Source organism: Engraulis encrasicolus, chromosome 17 (assembly GCF_034702125.1).
Source record: "Engraulis encrasicolus isolate BLACKSEA-1 chromosome 17, IST_EnEncr_1.0, whole genome shotgun sequence".
In the NCBI taxonomy this organism is placed as follows: domain Eukaryota; kingdom Metazoa; phylum Chordata; class Actinopteri; order Clupeiformes; family Engraulidae; genus Engraulis; species Engraulis encrasicolus.
In genome coordinates, this window is record NC_085873.1 from 41,033,882 (window position 1) to 41,046,794 (window position 12,913).

The 12,913-nt window shown below is 42.2% G+C and overlaps 1 long non-coding RNA gene across 2 annotated transcripts; it reads left to right on the plus strand.

Moving 5' to 3' along the window:
- Positions 1–7,490: 7,490 nt before the first annotated feature.
- LOC134467488 (uncharacterized) lies at positions 7,491–10,662 on the plus strand. Of its 2 annotated transcripts, XR_010038574.1 has the most exons (3): positions 7,491–8,429; positions 9,329–9,488; positions 9,582–10,662. It is a non-coding gene; the product is annotated as an uncharacterized LOC134467488 (long non-coding RNA). The 2 variants fall into 2 exon arrangements; XR_010038573.1 differs by lacking the exon at positions 7,491–8,429 and having other exon boundaries at positions 8,935–9,488.
- Positions 10,663–12,913: the final 2,251 nt, after the last annotated feature.

The window sequence follows — 12,913 nt, forward strand, 5'->3', positions numbered from 1 at the left end:
AAAAGGTCTGTCAAGTACACCAGCAGCAGTGTGTGTGTGTGTGTGTGTGTGTGTGTGTGTATGTGTGTGTATGTGTTTAGTGCAGGTAGAAGGTGCGGTGTGCGTCTGTGTGTGTGTTCGTGTGTCTGTGTGTGTGTGTGTGTGTGTGTGTGTGTGTGTGTCAGTGTGTGTCAGTGTGTGTCAGTGTGTGTATGTTTGGGTTTAGTGCAGAAAGTGCAGTGTGCTTGTGTGTGTGTGTGTGTGTGTGTGTGTGTGTGTGTGTGTGTGTGTGTGTGTGTGTGTGTGTGTGTGTGTGTGTGTGTGTGTGTGTGTGTGTGTGTGTGCATGTTTTGAGTTAGTGCAGGTTGAAAGTTCAGTCACAAGTATAGTAGTGCAGGTGGAATGTTCAGTCGCAGATATGGTGGTGGGGGATGGGGGGGGGTTGTCAGTGGCCTTGCTTGCTGGAGGCTGACAGTGGAGGGAGAGTGGGTTGAGTGTTCAGCATCTTGATCGCTTGGTGCATTGAGCTGCTTGCCAGCCTGGTGGTACGGGAACGGAGGCGCCTGTACCTCTTTCCAGAGGGCAGGAGGCTGAACAGTTTGTGTGCAGGGTGGCTTGTGTCTTTGATGATCATCAGTGCTTTCTGGGTGAGGCGTGTGGTGTAAATGTCCTGCAGGGAGGGGAGTGGTACTCCAATGATCTTCTTCGCTGTGTTCACAACACGCTGGAGTGTCTTCCTGTTTTTCTCCGTGCAGCTTCCTCCCCACACTGTGATGCAGTTGGACACGACGCTCTCTATGGTTCCTCTGTAGAATGTTGTCATGATGGAGGGTGTAGCACTTGCCTTCTTTAGTTTGCCCAGGAAGTAGAGACGCTGATGGGCCTTCTTCGCCAGTGATGTAGTGTTGGTGGTCCAAGAGAGGTCGTCGCTGATGTGCACTCCAAGGAACTTGGTGCTGCTCACTCTCTCCACAGCATCGCCGTCGATGGTCAGTGGTGGCAGTTGTTTTTGGGCCCTTTGGAAGTTGACAACAATCTCCTTGGTCTTGTTGACATTCAGCAGGAGGTTGTTGTCTTTGCACCATCTGGCCAGCAGGTCTACTTCTTCTCTGTAGTGAGTCTCATCGCCCTTGGTGATGAGGCCCACCAGTGTTGTATCATCCGCAAACTTCACTAGATGGTTAGTGCTGTGGGTCGTTGTGCAGTCGTGTGTCAGCAGCGTGAACAGCAGGGGGCTGAGAACACAACCTTGCGGAGCCCCCGTGCTCAGGGTCAGGGTGCTTGAGGTGTTGTTCCCTACCCGTACTGCTTGTGGTCTTTGCATCAGGAAGTCCAGCAGCCAGTTGCAGAGGGAGGTGCTGAAACCTAGTTTGTCCAGTTTTCTGATGAGTTGTTGTGGTATTATGGTATTGAATGCTGAACTGAAGTCAATGAACAGCATTCTCACATATGAGTCTTTATTGTCCAAGTGGGTGAGGGCTGGATGGAGGGCAGAGCAAATTGCATCCTCCGTGGATCGCTTGGCTCGGTATGCGAACTGGTAGGGGTCTAGGGTGGCTTTGATGTGTGACAGGACTAGCCGTTCGAAGCACTTCATGATTATGGGCGTCAGTGCTACAGGACGGTAGTCATTGAAGCATGATGGTGATGATTTCTTCGGCACAGGTATGATGGTAGCAGCTTTGAAAAGTGATGGGATGACTGCTTGCTCCAGAGAGATGTTAAAGATGTCTGTGAAGACATCCTTCAGCTCTTCTGCACAATCCTTCAACACTCGGCCTGGTATGTTGTCTGGGCCAGCTGCTTTGCGTGGGTTGATGGTGGCCAGTGTCCTCTTAACACTGGCAGAGGACAGGTAAAGGGGTTGATCATGGGGGGGAGGGGGAGTTTTCTGTGGGTGAGTGTCATTTTGTGCTTCAAAGCGGGCAAAGAAACTGTTCAGGTCGTTTAGCAGAGAGGTGTTGTTGTCACAGCTTCGTGGTGCAGGCTTATAGTCCATGATGGCCTGTATGCCCTGCCACAGGCTCTGTGCATCTCTGCTGTCTTTGAAGTGTGTTGTTATTTTGTCTGAGTATTCCTTTTTTGCTTTCCTGATGCCCTGGGACAGGTTTGCCCTTGCTGTCTTTAGGCCAGCTACGTCTCCTGCTCTGAAGGCTTTGTCTCTGGCCCTCAGCAGTCGGTGAACTTCTCCTGTGAACCATGGCTTCTGGTTGGCCCTGGTGGTGATGTGTTTTATTTCTGTAACATCATCGATGCATTTTGTGATGTAGGAGGTCACGGTGTCTGTGTACTCCTCAATGTCAATGTGATTGCTGTGGGTGGCAGCCGTTTTGAAAATGTCCCAGTCTGTGGTTTCAAAGCAGTCCTGTAGTCGTGAGATGGCTCCCTCAGGCCATTTTCTCACCTCCTTCTGAACTGGTTTGGTGAGTTTTGCCTTTTGTCTGTAAGCTGGCAGTAGCAGAATCGTTGTGTGGTCTGATGATCCAATGTGGGGGATGGGCTTTGCCTTGTATGCTCTCTTCTGATTTGTGTAAACGAGGTCCAGGGTGTTTTGTTCTCTTGTTGGGAAGTTGACATGTTGATGAAATTTTGGAAGTACTGTTTTGAGATTTCCGTGGTTGAAATCTCCCAGGACCACTGTGAAGGCATCTGGGTGTGCATCTTGTTGTTCACTGATGCCCCGATGCAGCTCGTTCAGTGCCTCGCTTTTGACACTGTTGTTGTTGCTGGGAGCGAGGTAGACGGCGACTAATAGGATAGCGGATATTTCTCTGGGTAAATAGAAGGGTCGGCACTTGATGATCATGAACTCCACTCGTGGAGAGCAGTGCCTCTGTACTACCGTAGCATTATTGCACCAAGCATCATGTGTGTAGACACATATTCCTCCCCCTCGTTTTTTCTCTGCAAGGGCTCTGTCACAGAGGTCATGTCCTCTGTATTTTTTTTCCAGAAATGTAACATTTATCTATGATGAAAATCGATCTATGATCAACAATGATGCATTCAGTCTGTATATGCCACCCCCATTTATCCTCAAGGCAGTGATTAATGGAAACAAACTTAAGAGTTTGACTGAACATTCTGAATGAATGTATGAACAGCACACAGTATTTGACCCCGGTATTTGAAAATGTCTTGTTACGGCCCTGTTTGTACGGTACATCTAGCAATACGATAGTGTCATTTATTACCCATATGCATGAGAGTGCTGTACAGTAGAGGCACATGGGAGAGAGACATCACAGTGGAAAAGGTCATTAATTAGGTCGATTTTTGTAAGGGTATGAATGATTGACAGGTGAAGGCAGGGTAATTTGTGACACCAGAGAGCACAGCAGGAGGTGTTTCAATTCCCAGAGGGTGGGAGAGAAAAGAAAGTGTGTAATTGTGTGTGAAGATGGTGTCTATGTTCCTGAATATCTGTTCTGTATGGTGTGTATGTACAGTATGTGTGAGTATGTGCAGTTATATTTACAGTACTGTAAGGTAAGGTAAGGTAACTTTATTTGTACCCAAAGGTAGATTTGGTTGCAGGCAAAAGTAGCAAAAGCTTACACAGACAACACAGTACTGACACACAAAAAACTTACACCAACAGCCCAGTACTGGACAGTGACAAAGGACAATAACAAAACAAAACAAGGACAACAAAAACAAAAACATGACAAACAGACAAGTGCTCCAAACAAGGATATGAAGAAGGAAAATAAACAATAAATATATAAATATGTATAAAATCACAGGGGGAAAACTTTAGAATGTTGGACTCATGTGCTATTCAGTGTTTTAATAGCAGAAGCAGAATAGCAGAATAGTATGTGCTATCTGAGTCTGTGCATACGTTCATATATACAGTGTAGGTACAGTCGCGTGAGAATTGAAATCCTCACACAGACCGCACCAGTAGGCTAATGTAGGGACAGTCGCGTAAGAATGGGAATTCTCACACGGACCGCACCACTTATGTAATTGAAGTTGCGTTAATGTATGGGAAGCTGCGTGTGGATTTACTCCTCATGCGGCTATACCAGGAATTGAAGGTAAAAATCTCGTTTGGGAATTTAATTAATTATGAATTAATTACTATTAATAAAAAAAATTATTAAAATGTAATTTAAGGACCGTCTCATAAAATCCTTGGATTATCAATCACAATATTCAACAATAAATTGCTTAACACAGAATTAATAATAAGTTTTGTACTGGGGTTACTCAGCGGGGCACAGTGAATGGTAAGGCCTATTCTCTGTGATCAGCTGGGGCACACAAGCACAAAGGTTGATCTGAAGGCAAAGTTCTATAATAGGTTGGTTGGGTGTACAAAGCAACAAGGACAACAAAATGCAATCAAATGATTCACTTTTATTAACTACTAGGATAACTAATAAAATGCATTACATTCAAAGTCGGTTAAATGGAATAATAACAAGAATAAGGCACAATAATATAAAACAAGAAAGAAGGTAAAAGAGGGGACAAGAAAGAAGAAGGGAGATAGGCTTTCAGCCTGTGTGTGTGTGTGTGTGTGTGTGTGTGTGTGTGTGTGTGTGTGTGTGTGTGTGTGTGTGTGTGTGTGTGTGTGTGTGTGTGTGTGTGTAGCAGATGTCTGGTTGCTATAGGCTACCACGTGTGTGTGGTTGACTAAGCTAGCATTAGCTACAGAAAGCATAGACAATGGAAAGGCTACTGATAAGTAGCTGCTTAGCAAAGGCCTAATGTCGACTAGGCAGGGCCCAAAGGGTCCACAACAATGTCTGGGTTTCTGTAATAAATGCACACAATTCCGAGTGGAATGGAGAGAAATGAAGGGGGGTGAGAGAGTAGTAGTCAGTGGGAGGAACTCGCGCTGATTACTATGTGTGTGTCTGTTGCTGGGCAACAATGGCGTCCTCTCGGCTAGGTTAATGTTAGCATCAGAACCGTGAACAATAGGGATAGCTAGCAGCTATGTAGCAAGTAAACCGTGTGGTTTCAGGCGCTTCGAGTCCCGTAGTGGACGCACGAATGTATCAAAGGGTTCTGGAATTAATGATAACAAGTCTGAGTAGAACAGGGAGAGAAAGAAAACGAAATAAAAGAAATAGCAAGTGGGAGACGTTACAGTCTACGCAGCCATTACGAGTTGTAAAACTATAGGAAGTGGGGTTTCAGCGTGCTTGTGTAGGCGCTGCAAGCCCAACTTGGCTAATGGCTAACATGGTGCGCAGATTTTATCTATTAACCCTCTAGCTACCAGAATTTTTTTTGAATAGGCCGGAATCCTACCAGGAATTCTAAGGAAAAATTGACATTTTTGTCATATTCTAAACAATGTCAAATAACTTGAAAAGAAATGAAAAGTGTCAATTACAAGTTACTTTCATATTAAAGTAGAGAAAACACACTTTCAAATGGTATATCATTTATGGGTAATTAATTGTTCAGTATTCCCATAGAGTGCCTTTGATGTGGATTAAATGATAAAAATGTGATAAAATCCGATATTATCTAGGCCTATCTATCTATATATCTATATATTTAGGCCTATCTATCTCTCTATCGATCTCTCTATCCATCTATCTATCTATCCTTGGTCTATCCATCCATCCATCCAGGGTCAAAGTTGAACAATGATCATGTGACGACAACAAATGTCGTTCACCCAAAAGTCCTGTTTTCAAGCGGTTTCAAGCGGTTTCAAGCGGTATAACTGTAATGGACTACACTAGCTAATAATGTTTGAACTAAACCATGCCAAAGACGTGTACGGATAACCGGAGAAGTGTCAGCGATAGCAGCCAGGACATGAATGGAGCTGTAAGGAAGTTTCCCCTCCCAATTTGGCACAGGTAAGACGCGCCAGGCATCACCGAGTAATACGGAATTGAAGTGCTACAAACACCACGTTGGTAGGCGATTATTGGAAGTTAGCATTCAACTCAACGTCTTCACGCACATTTTTGTGAAGGACACAGTAGTAACAGTCCTTGACTGCTTTGCCAAAGCTGACACGCAAAATGAATAGCCTATCATGCTGCGCTTCCAGATGCGCTGTTACGCAGAGCTGTCGCATCGTTGTTCCAGGAAACTAAGATAGTTGGATACCAACATATGGTTTGACTCTGAAAACACACCGAAGACGGTTTACATTTTTAATATGTACACTGATAAAAAGGATTTTGAGGGGCAGTACATTTCACTGACAAAAAATGGATATTTTTTACCCCAACAAATTAGGTTGCTGAGGTTACTCTGATGCAAGGGGTATAATATACTCACTCTACCTATAAATAAGGAGTAGGACTTAGTACTGGTGAGAAATGACTAAACTATACCTAATTTGCATTCATACGCTATAACTAATACTAATGGCTAATGTCGAAACTACCTATAAATGACTAAACTTTACCCAATTTACATTCCAACACTGTAACTAATACTATTGGCTAGTATGATCCAAACCGTCTCTGTCAAAACTACCTATTGAAATTGGTTAAGGCCCGCAATGCGCATTGCTTCCTGGGACTTCATTGGAAGAAGAATCAACCGACGACTGTGGCGAGCCTCGCGTTAACTTCCAATGGACGGGACAAATTCAGAAGGTAAGCTGGCCAGTCGTGCATTAAACATGGGATACAAAACATGAACAATGATCAAAAGGAAACTAAATCACGCTAGAGTTGTAGTTGGCTCGTAATAACTGTCTGTCTGTGACTCAGGCAGCTGCTATCAGCAACGCACTGGGCAGACAGACAGGTCAATGGACCTGTACGCTGCCGTTCAAACTTCGTTTGGAGAAGGCAACAAGTATGCCCTGTGTTAAAGATGAACGGATAGCACTACCAATTTCAAAATGTTGTAGAATGAAACCCACTGCAGCCAAGTTTTTTTCCATTCTCAAATGTTGCCTTGTTGGCTAGTTTTGGCGCGCAGACTGGGACTGGCTGCTGGTGGGGACCTGACCTCGTGTGTCGTTCTACAAATATTTGTTGCCGAATGTTCCATCCACTGTTTGCGCTGCCACTGCCACTTGATGCTCTGCATCACGCGAAAGCACGGAGGAGAAAATTCTACAAGATAGCCTCCTTTTTTGCTTTCACACAAGGCTGTAGTGTGATAATCTTACAAGTTACATGCACCTAAAGGACTGTGCTCGTAGACAGACTACGAAAGGCACATTACTCTATTTCATTCTCCACAATAAATCCATTCAACATGGAACGGCTACGTTTGTAGCTGGTCACTGAATCCTTCGTAAGTCTTTCAGCAGTTCCCGTCGCGAATCGTCCTCTTTGAATGTTGTTTTAAAAATGTGTAAATTCCTATGGTCACCAAGTTTTCAAATCAATGAAATGCGCGACGAAATGCTTCATATCAACTGTCAAAGCAGTGTGCGTAAACAGTCATCATTCTGGGATGCCTCCGTGCCGAGTCAACTAAAGACTTTTTTGTATTATTAATCATAATCGTAGACATTCTTAGTTTGAAGATGGGGAGCGAGACAGACGGTGTGTGCATGCCGGGTGCCTGCCTGTGTTACTGGGAGGGAGAGGGGGAGCGAGAGGAATCGATCATCAAATTAAATAACTTTTTAAACAACGCTACCCTAGACATGCTAAATCCTGCTGAGAATAAACGCTAACAAAGGATCAATCCGTTAACATTGCGAGGAGACATTGATTAGTTTGTTGTAAATGTATCATAGTAAGTAGTCCTATGTAGACCAACACGCCCTTATGTTACTCTGAGTAGTGGTGAGAGGAGGTTTTTGGCGAGGGACCTCCCAATGTGATCATCCACGGTCATAACATCACCTAACATGAAGTCAGTTATTTTTTGTTGGACGTTGCAAACTCAATCTCAGGGTTAGTTTTGACAACGATAGTTTGATAGTTGCTTTCATAGTCGAAGGACTCGCTATGAACAGACACGCGCAGGTTCCATAAGCACAGCCATTCTCTCTCTCTCTCTCTCTCTCTCTCTCTCTCTCTCTCTCTCTCGCTGGTCTCCGCAGTTCGCACACACTTCAGTTGTACCGAAATGATGACGTTTGACATTAGGAAGGGCAGTCCAACGAAAAGAGACCGGTAGCCTATATTTTCACAACTACTGTAGTATAAAAAGTGAAACAAATGCTTCTAAACGGATAGCAATTGCAAGGAGTAGAAATGTTTACATAATAATCAAGTGTAAAAGTACAACTTCTTAAACTTTATCCATGTCAAATTATTCACAATGTTTTGTGCATAATGAAGGTGTTCTGCTTCTGCCTACTGCAGGAGTTGAGAAAAGGCGGTAACTGCTTACCTCTCATGTAAGCTACAGCCTATGTGGTGTGTGGCAAGTCATATTAATGACCAAGAATGACTTACTTGTAACTTAATTGTTATGTGCTTTTAATATGTGTTTCAGGCAGTGGTGTTGCATCTTTTATATGCATGGTTGTCCTGAAGTCATTCTGGAACAGGGTAAGTCGCCGACTGAAGAAAAATAAACAGACTTAAAGGCCATAACACTGTCATGTTATTTGTTTATGAATAGCCATTTTCACTCACTCAGGCTTGCTGTCCTTGTTGCACTGTGCACTGTGTAGGATGGTGGCAGAGTAGATTTTGCAACTAAATAATAAACTCATATTTACAGTTAGTACTATTATAACTAATATTGCAATTTGCGCAGTCATAGAGAATATTTTGAATTTGATGGTGGTGGTAAGAATCAGTGAAAAAGATTTATGACTGGGCCGCATGAATTATGGAACGAGACTGCCAAATACATTTCACAGTGCACCTTTGAGGTCAATAGATCCCTTTACTGTTTGCATACAGATGTGACATAATCAAGCTGCGCTCTCATTGTTGGAGCACAATGGACCATGTATGCACATTTGTAAAGAAACTAGCCAGGTGTTATTTCTGAAATAAGCAAATGAATGGTCACAATAACTTCAGATATGAATTGGAACCGCTCATTCCTTATGGTGGCCTCAGTCCGGTCGTTCTTAAATTTCTTGAAACAAACTCCTATGTTCTGAAACAGCCTATTCCCGTAGAATAGCGTAACAAGTGTTCTTTTTAGGGTCTCTATTTAAAAAAAGGATGGCAGGTCTTCTCTCTTTAGGGTCTGCACTGTCTCTGTGTGTGTTTGAGTCAACAATGTGTGAGCAGTCTGATGACTTAACTTCTATGTGAAGCTGTCAAGAACTGTGTAGAGGGCAAATACACTGTGGATTGGTCACAACTGTTACTAATAACTCAACCCCTTTACTTTTTCAGCTCTAGACAGATGACCAAAACAGACCATAGAATGTACCTTTAAAGAAAAAAGTTTAACCAATGAGTATTCTTAATAGTGTATCTTGTCCCAGGGTTGTGTTCAGGTGCGTGACAACTGACAACATTGAGAAGACCCAGGAGCGGGAGAAGGGCAGCCTGATGAAAGAAGGCGACAGTGTTCTGTGGTCACACCTGAGATGATGGTCCTGAAGAGGAACGAGAGGAGATACTGGGCATATAAATACAGGCACTGTACGTTGTTTTTCTGTCCATTATCTTTTTACTCTTTTTGGCATACTGTATTTCACTCGCATATGTAGTAATCAGTATGTGTTATTGTTAAAGGGGCATCACAGTGGAGGACAATCATGAAAAGGTTGAAGACTTCACTGTGCCCATCCCTGAAGTCCCTCCACTCGGTGCAGCAGCTCTTTCCACCATACTGCCATGCTCTGGGTTGTCCCTGCCACCATCCACCTTTTGGGTCATCCGTGCCGCCAGCCATCACCGTGCCTGCAGCGCCTGGGTCATCCGTGCCACTCCCCACCATGCTGCCAGCCATCACTGTGCCTGCAGCACCTGGGTCATCCCTGCCACCATCCACCGTGCCTTCAACGTCCACAGCACCTCCGGTCTCTGTGAGCCACTTTGCAGCTCTACTGACCTCTCCAGTATACAGTATGCTGTAATTGCTAATGGTTTCTCTGAGTGGCCTGACCGGTTAATTGTCCCGTATCCCAACTATTTACCACTAAACAAGTGATTTTGTAATAAGTAGGAGATCTTTGCAATGTTATCAGTATGGTTGGACTCTGATGTTTCACTGCTGTATGTCTTCCTCAAAGAGTAAACCGAATTCTGAGTATTCTTGGATTTAGTCTTTGAAAAGTAGAGCAGCCGTTTGTTTGAAACTGTTGTCCTGGACACCAAATAGACTGGAACTGATATCCTTTTTTAAAAGAAACTGGTATCCTTTTTATGTGTGCAGTTTAATGGTAGAACAGTATACACTGATGTGCCTTTATCAGTAACAAAGTGAAAACGGAACAAAATTTGACTATTTCTGTCAAAAACTGCTACAAATTCTACATGTTGTTTATATAAACCTAGTTCTGGAGGAAGTCTGAGAGTTATTGACAGTTGCCATGTCAAGCTTCCGCCTTCGCGTAAATTTAAATCCCACCTTCCCTCCTTCCCCTGTCATGCGCAAAGGCTATCCTAATTGTCCCAGCACCTCCCCCTACTCCCTCATCTCACTGGATCACCCAGCTACATGTCCCCTACACTTATGGAGTGGAAGCGGATCTCGTGCCGCATGATCTCCGCAGGGTCCCAGGACAGAGGCCAGCTAACATCGAATTATGCCTATTGACTATGGTTACCATACTCCAGGGCAAACTCGTGAATTAAATGGTCCTGTTGTTAATGTTTGTTTACTTTTTGTGAGATAAACTGAAACATTGAGTATCTGCTCATTTTTCAAATTTTCCTGTTGGCGATATCCCTTTAAATAAAACATCTTGGTTGATATGCACAGGTTTGTTGTAATTGTAATTTCCCTGGTGGACGTTTGCACAACACAGTAGAGGCAGAAAACACTGATTGTTAAAAAGTAACTTTTTAGTTTTTCTCAAAGTTTATTTTAATTTTAAATGATATACTTTTTATTTTTACCTAAGTAGATTCTTTCAATGGTACATTTACTTGTGATTGAGTACAATTTCAACAGAGTAATTATTCTGATTACTTTATTGTTGTATTTTTCTTATTTCTATTAACCAGAGGTGAAAAGAGTACTAAAATATTTTACTCAGAGTAAAATATTTTAGTACTCTTTTCACCTCTGGTTAATAGGAATAAGAATAACACAGCAATAAAGTAATCAGAATAATTAGCAGTTGATAAATAAGCAGTAATACTAAAAGGCTCCATGAAATGAGTAAACGTTAACCCTTTTTTATCAGTAATAGGTGTTAATAAAAAGCTACATGAAATGAGTAAATTTTAACCAATTTTTAACAGTAACAAGTGGTAATAAAAAGCTACCTGAAATGAGTAAACGTTAACCTATTTTTATCAGTAATAGGTGTTAATAAAAAGCTACATGAAATGAGTAAATTTTAACCAATTTTTAACAGTAACAAGTGGTGATAAAAAGCTACCTGAAATGAGTAAATGTTACCCCATTTTTACCAGTATTTTTTACTTTGATGTGGTCAGTATAACAGAACTTCTGGAATTGGTTAATCTTAACTGAATATGTAGGGGTACGTAATACTCTATTTAGGACTGTGGAAATCCTTACACCAATTAAATTGAGTAAATCCTATAGATCTCTTTTTACAGTGTAGCGTGTAGACATCGGCTGGACAGTTGTGTTTGCTATTTAGGACCATGGCAGAACTCATCACAGTTGAACACCATCTCATAAGCCTAATAAAACAACATGATCTAAAATAGTCATAAACATGTGCTGTTGACCATGAAAATAGATCGAAGAGGGTTGGAAGTTTTCATATTTAGTGTATATTGGTTGTAGAAACAGAATGGTTGTGTTTGTAGCCATCCAATCTCGGACGGCCGTCATTTGAATTGAAGGCAGATTGCCAAATCGCATAAAGCGGCGCATCTCGTAATAAAATCTAAAATACTGAAAAATAAAATAATATAAACATATAGTTTTTATACTGAAAGTATATCGAGGAGGGTCTATAATATTGAGCTAAAGTGTTTGAAAGCTGGAAAAACTGCATGAAAATATGAAAATATATGAAAATTCATATGAAAATATTCCGGCCGGCCGCGGCCGTTCTGGTACAGATCCAGCCGGACGTTCACGGCCGTTATGGTAGCTAGAGGGTTAAATCGTCATTGCAACTTCTAGAGTTCTTGTGGGTCTTTTGGAGATGTGTACTTGAATCTGAATCTGTGATTATGCCAAGTCCAATGGTGTAAGTTGTTACTACTTGGATTATGAGAAAAACGATTTTTCAAGACAGGCAAATGTCACTGCAAGCAGCATTTTACTGTAGGGTTAAGCTAGCTAGGTTAGCTTAGCGTGCTAACTAGCGAAATCACAAACGTAGTCATTTCAAATTGTGAGCTGTAATTTTAATCACTACACCCTGTCAGATATCAAGACTAGTATTAGCTGAACTGGGCATGAATATATATGACAATGCATGAAGAGGAGCACTATCTATTCAATTTCAGGTGAAGCCTTGTTAGCTGTAAGTGTTGTTGTCATAGCTCCATTCATTCTCAATGGAGCCTGTTAGCTTATTAGCTCTCCTTACAGACACAGGAAATAACTTTTTTTTGTTCAGAAACGAACTTTGTTGACATTACTATCCATTATGGACAACAACACACTACCCAACATATAGCATTTCTTTATTTTGAAGCGTATTAAATTAAAATGCTTGTGGTTGGCTGACACATATGCAGACAAGTCCTGAGTCTGATCACGTTTCACTCAATGTTGTCTGTCATATAGGCAAGGCAACAGAGGGGGGCGTGGGGCTACTAGTTCACTCCTGGGTGAAAGCAATGCCTCCCCAAAGGTGGTGTGGAGATGCCATAGAAAACAGCTTTCTTTTCCTAATGTATAATTATAATTATATTATAATAATAAAATATAACATCATACAATAAAATACAATATGGGCTTAATGATC